The sequence below is a fragment of the Macaca nemestrina genome, chromosome 9, assembly GCF_043159975.1.
Source record: "Macaca nemestrina isolate mMacNem1 chromosome 9, mMacNem.hap1, whole genome shotgun sequence".
In the NCBI taxonomy this organism is placed as follows: Eukaryota; Metazoa; Chordata; class Mammalia; order Primates; family Cercopithecidae; genus Macaca; species Macaca nemestrina.
Genome location: NC_092133.1, coordinates 41197319 through 41203318, shown reverse-complemented (window position 1 = coordinate 41203318; position 6000 = coordinate 41197319). Strand labels below are relative to the sequence as shown.

General features: G+C 42.3%; 1 long non-coding RNA gene across 4 annotated transcripts in view; it reads left to right on the top strand.

The window, feature by feature from the left end:
* The first annotated feature begins 482 nt into the window (after positions 1-482).
* Positions 483-6000, top strand: part of LOC105480229 (uncharacterized) — a 62895-nt gene continuing 57377 nt past the window's right edge. Inside the window, exon 1 of one of the 4 annotated variants that reach the window (XR_011607738.1) lies at positions 483-880. This is a non-coding gene — a long non-coding RNA (uncharacterized lncRNA). The remainder of the gene's footprint in view (positions 881-6000) is intronic. The other 3 variants (XR_986350.2, XR_011607736.1, XR_011607737.1) reach the window with 3 other exon arrangements.

The window sequence follows — 6000 nt, the reverse complement described above, 5'->3', positions numbered from 1 at the left end:
CATGCCACTGCACTCCAGCCTGGGTGATAGCGTGAGCCTCTGTCTCAAAAAAAGAAAAAAAAAGAAAAAAGAAAAAAAGAAAAAAAAGAAATGATTAGTTCAGTATTTTGTGGTCAAAATAATCAGGTTGGACTGACATTTATTTTTCAGTCCATAGAAGTTTTAGGAAGTCCCAGTTGGGCTCTGTATATGTCTAATCTAATTTTGTCCCTTGATATGTATTTTTTGGTATTGCTGATAACTCCAGATAAGAAGCACTTTGGAGACTCATCCCACTCACCCAAAGATCTGAGACCCCAGGTCTACAGAAGAGCAGTTACCCCTTCACATGTGGCTGTAGGAAAACCAGAATCACCCCGTTATGGATACAAGCATGGCTCGCAGCAGGGGAGATGGAACCCCCTACCCTTCTCTTGCTGGCCGGAGCCCCGGGGGACACCGGCATCCTCTGCCTACGTCCCTCAGTTCCTAGAGCGGAAAGCGTCCGTCCCTGGCCCGCCGTGGGCCCCGAGTGTCAGTCAGAAAAGCTAGACAGCCCGAGTGATTCCCTTCTTCTGAGATAGCTCTTGGGTTCGCAGTTGCAGGCGGGAAACCTATTCAGTCGGATGTACACAAATCTCTCTGGAGGGCTGCGGCGAAGGGACCTTGGAGCTGGCAGAGGCATTTCCTGTCTGCGGAGGATCTTGACTTTGGAGCATCCGGCCGTCGCCGCGAGCAGCCGAACACTTTCCTGCGTCGCTACTGAAAAAAAAAAAAAAAAGTCACTGCCAGTATCAGGCGACTTTCCACATGAAAGCCAATGAGGCCGCTTCCCACTTTAAAAACATTTGTTTAAAACATATTTTCTAAGCATTCCTTAGACTCCTTTTTATTTTGGAAGGTGAGTTTGGTGTCCTTGAAAAACCGTAAGTATTCAAAAATCTCATTCTCTCTGAAGACAACTTCATAGATGAACAAGTATGGGAAACAGTTAACAGTAGAGGATCCCTCCCCTGATGCTCGCAGACGCTTGCAGTAAGACATGCTCATAACCTTGTTTATGTTTTTCTTTCATGGTTCATGCCCTTCCATCCTTCTGCTCCCCACTTTTCCTTCCTCATCTTATTCATTCCCTTTCTCTTTTTTTCCCCCTTCCCTTTTAGGATTCCTCATCTTCATTCAGTTTACTTCCCCATTTAGAATAGAAAATGACTAATCTCCGCTCTTTGGATGTCACTATTGGGGCCAAGATTTTCTTTACATTTCTAGAAATGTTCAACTTTTAGCTGAGGTGAGAATCCTGTTTGAGGGAAATGTTGCTGGAGTCCTAATGCGTTGCTCCCATCCCACCAGGGATTTTTTTTTTTTAAACAAAACAAAACAAGCAATAATAATAACATAGGCCGGGCACGGTGGCTCATGCCTGTGATCCCAGCACTTTGGGAGGCGGAGGCAGGCAGATGATTTGAGGTCAGGAGTTCAAGACCAGCCTGGCCAACATGGTGAAACCCCGCCTCTGTTAAAACAAATACAAAAATTGGCACGGTGTGGTGGCAGGTGCCTGTAATCCCAGCTACTCAGGAGGCTGAGGCAGGAGAATCACTTGAACCTGGGAGGTGGAGGTTGCAGTGAGCCACTGCACTCCAGCCTGGGTGACAAAGCGGGACTCCATCTCAAAAAATAATTAAAAAAAAATAACATAAATAGAAGAGTAATAATCCCTGTGTCTCTAGGGTCCAGGCACTCAGTAGCACTAGAGTGTAACGGAGCTGACACAGAGAGATGCTGCAATAAGGGGTGGACAGCAGATGCTGTGGCAGAGTCCGCCAGGGACTCCCAACCAGAGAAAAGGAAAAGGAAGGCTGTTCCACGGAGAAGGACGATCCTGTACACAGGCCTGGAGGTGAAAGAGGGCAGGGAGTATGCATGACTGGACTCCAGAGATTTTGGATTTGAGAATTTTGAATGAGGGATCGTGGACCTATGTTCTTTCTACGCACCACAAAGGTCTCTTTGTTTTTGCATTGGCACTTTCCTCTCTCTGGAACTCTCTTCTCCCCAAATATAGCCTCATGGCTTGCTCCCTCCTCTACTTCAGACATGGCCTTCCCTTGCCACCTTTCTACGTGCCAACCTCCTCTTCCTATCCCCAAAAACAATTTAATTTTCTCTATTTCACTTAATGCAATTGGATATAATATTTTTACTGCCTTATTTATTATTTGTCCTCATTGACATATGAACATCATGAGGGTAGGGATTTTTGTCTGTTTTGTTCACTGCTATGTATCTTCAGCCTGACCTATTAGGTGCTTGTTAAACATACGTTACATTAATGAATTACTGAGCGTGTACTATGTGCTGCTAAATATTATGTAAGTCTTTCACCTGCTTTATATCATTTATTTATTTATTTTTTTTTTTTTTGAGACGGAGTCTCGCTCTGTCACCCAGGCTGGAGTGCAGTGGCCGGATCTCAGCTCACTGCAAGCTCCGCCTCCCGGGTTCACGCCATTCTCCTGCCTCAGCCTCCCGAGTAGCTGGGACTACAGGCGCCGGCCACCTCGCCCGGCTAAGTTTTTGTATTTTTAGTAGAGACGGGGTTTCACTGTGTTAGCCAGGATGGTCTCGATCTCCTGACCTCGTGATCCGCCCGTCTCGGCCTCCCAAAGTGCTGGGATTACAGGCTTGAGCCACCGCGCCCAGCCTATATCATTTAATCATCAACGACTGTATGAGGTAGAGGCTGTTATCAACCCCATTTTCCAGATAAGGAAATTGTCACTGAGAAGTTAAGCCCAAAACCTCAATTACCATACTGGTCAATGTTGTAATGAGAAATTCCTCATTGAATCTGTTGCATTCTTGAGAAGGTATCAAATCAAGTCTAATTCTAGCTATAAGAAGAGAGTTGAGGCTTTTTTTTTCTCATCTTATTTAATCTTTTGCCTTGATTCAAGTCTAGCATTACATCTGGAAGGGATTATGATACAGTATAGGGGATAAGCAATTTCTGTGTATGTAACATATTATTCTATTACATTAGGAAACTAATAAGCTGGGTGAAGTACCATTTTCCCCTCAGTTTTCTGGGGAAATGAGCATTATAAGATATACTTTATATCTTTCAAAGTGTTTAAAAAAAAAAAAAAGTTGGCCAGGCGTGGTGGCTCACGCCTGTAATCCCAGCACTTTGGGAGGCCGAGTCGGGCAGATCATGAGATCAAGAGATCAAGACCATCCTGACCAACATGGTGAAATCTCATCTCCACTAAAAATACAAAAATTAGCCGGGCATTGGTGGTGCACTCCTGTAATCCCAGCTACTTGGGAGGCTGAGGCAGGAGAATCACTTGAACCCAGGAGGCAGAGGTTGCAGTGAGCTGAGATGGGGTCACTGCACTCCAGCCTGGAGACAAAATGAGACTTCATCTCAAAAAAAAAAAAAAAAAATATATATATATATATATATATTTTAAATGTCCATATATATAAAATATCCATATATATAAAAGTTTGCCTCTCATCTGGCCCATTGAGGCATGTTCCACAAGGGACTCTGAACATGGCAATGTGATGGCTTACTATTTGTGTCCCCAGCATCCAGCACTGTGTTTGGCCTACAGTAAACTTTTAATAAATATCGTATTACAGAATGAAAGTGAAAGCCATGTGCCCTCCCTGAAGGAAAGGAGAGCCGTTTCTCTCCCTCCCCAAGCCCTGCACTCTCACTATACTTTCTATTCTTTGGCCACCAGAAACACAGCTTGCCTGAATGGCTTTGGGAGCACAGCAGAAAGCATAGTGGGTAGGGGCTGTAAGTGCTACAGAGACACTTGCCAGGTGCCAACTTGGGCCACAGGTGAGGGGAGGACATATTTAGGTCTATTTAAGCCTAAACAAGCTCTAAAAGAAAATGTTCTCTCCCATCTTTTTACCAGCATAAATTTGAAGAGGAAATGCTTCTGTGGTTTTATTAGCCATTTTTCCCTTTCAGACTTGGCAATTTCATTCAATTTCCAGTTCACACTTCTCAATTTCAATCAAGAGTTTTATTTAAAATATACCCAGTTTCCTGGAAAAAAAAAATGACACTATTTGGGATGGGCTGTGATCACTACTATTTTTATCAGCATCATCTATTCAGAAAATGGAAGCAGGAAATCCAAATGTTTTAAAATTATTTCTGAAAGTATTTCATGAATTGCAAAGAAACAAGTGTAGAAGGAACAGAAAGTGTTTGCTTCACATGCTCTTTCAAAGTTTTTACTTTCCTTAGCTGCTTATGGAATCTGCATTACTACAGACTTTCCATTAATTGTAGATTAGACCAGACTAATTCAATAAGTGTTTAAAAAATGGACCCTGAGTGCAGGTTCAGACGTCTAGAGGAAATGACTTGACAGTACGGAGGTGGAAAGGAGTGAGAAGTTATGATGATATATGGTGCTGTTGATCAGTTAATTGAAGGTAAAATTTTTAGCTTCACCAAGCAATTACCTGATCTCATTAAGGTCTTTAAAATCACCTAAGTACCATTTTGCCTGAGGCAGCTGCCCCTTGTTTAGAAGTTATTTCAGGCATTAAGAAAAACACAATGTTAATGGTGACCAGGGAATTTATGTGTGCAGTTTCTGGTATATATTGTTCTGAATCTTAGCCATTATTCAGTATTATCCATCCTGTATCAACATGGAGCACTAAAATATATTTACATTTTGCATATATTTACATTTCGTATTTGTTTTACTTTTCAAATGTATTTTAAAGCATGTTTACAAGATAGTTTTTTTACAAGTAAAATTTGTCAAGAGATATGGATTGTCAATTTTTTTCAAGAAACTACTTATTAAAATATAATATATATATTTTAAAAGCTCACAAATCATAGGTGTACAGCTTACAACATGACTACACTATGTAACTGGAATCTATATCTTGAAATAGAACATTACCAGATCCCAAGGAGCTCTCTTTATGCCCCCTCTAGGTCACTATCCCCAACCCCACTCCAAGGGACTCCACTAACCTGATTCCAAATGGCATAGATTCATTTGCCAATTTTTGAACTTTATGAAAGTAAAATCCCACAGTATTTTCTCTTTTATCTCCCATTCCTTTAATTTTTAGGTTTTGGTTTTTGTTTTTGTTTTTTTTTTTTTTTTGGAGACAGAGTCTTGCTCTGTCACCCAGGCTGGAGTGCAGTGGCGTGATCTCGGCTCACTGCAACCTTGCCTCCCAGGTTCAAGCAATTCTCCTGTCTCAGCCTCCTGAGTAGCTGGGATTACAGGTATCTGCCATCACACCTGGCAAATTTTTGTATTTTTAGTAGAGATGGGGTTTCACCATGTTGGGCAGACTGGTCTCGAAGTCCTGACCTCAAGTGGTCTACCCGCCTCGGCCTCCCAAAGTGCTGGGATTACAGCAGTGAGCCACCATGCCCGGCTGCCCATTCCTTTAGTTTTTTGCTGGTAAAATTCATCCATGTTATGGTGTGATGTTGTTTGTTCATCCTCACTGCTGCATAGTGGTCCATTGTATGAATTTTCATGTTAGTTTAAATAATGCATCTAAATATAAAAACTGTACCATAAAATTTACATTTGAAAATGACACTGCTCACATTTTACTGGACTCCAGGACTCCTAGGTGTAGAGAAAGAAAGACAGCAGAAAGACCAGGAGCATTAGACTGTCAAGAAACAAATTACTGCAACCTTTCACATATCAGAAGGGCTGGGAATGTCAGTAACCAAAATACCACTTATTTTTCCCACTCATGTGGGTTAAATGAAAAATCACCTAGGTTGGGTGCGGTTGCTCACGCTTGTGATCGCAGCACTTTGGGAGGCTGAAGCGATTGGATCACTTGTGGTCAGGAGTTCGAGACCAGCCTGGGCAACATGGTGACACCCATCTCTACTAAAAGTACCAAAAAACAACAACAACGACAACAAAAACTCTAAAAAATTAATCAGGCGTGGTGGCGGGTACCTGTAATCCCAGCTACTCGGGAGGCTGA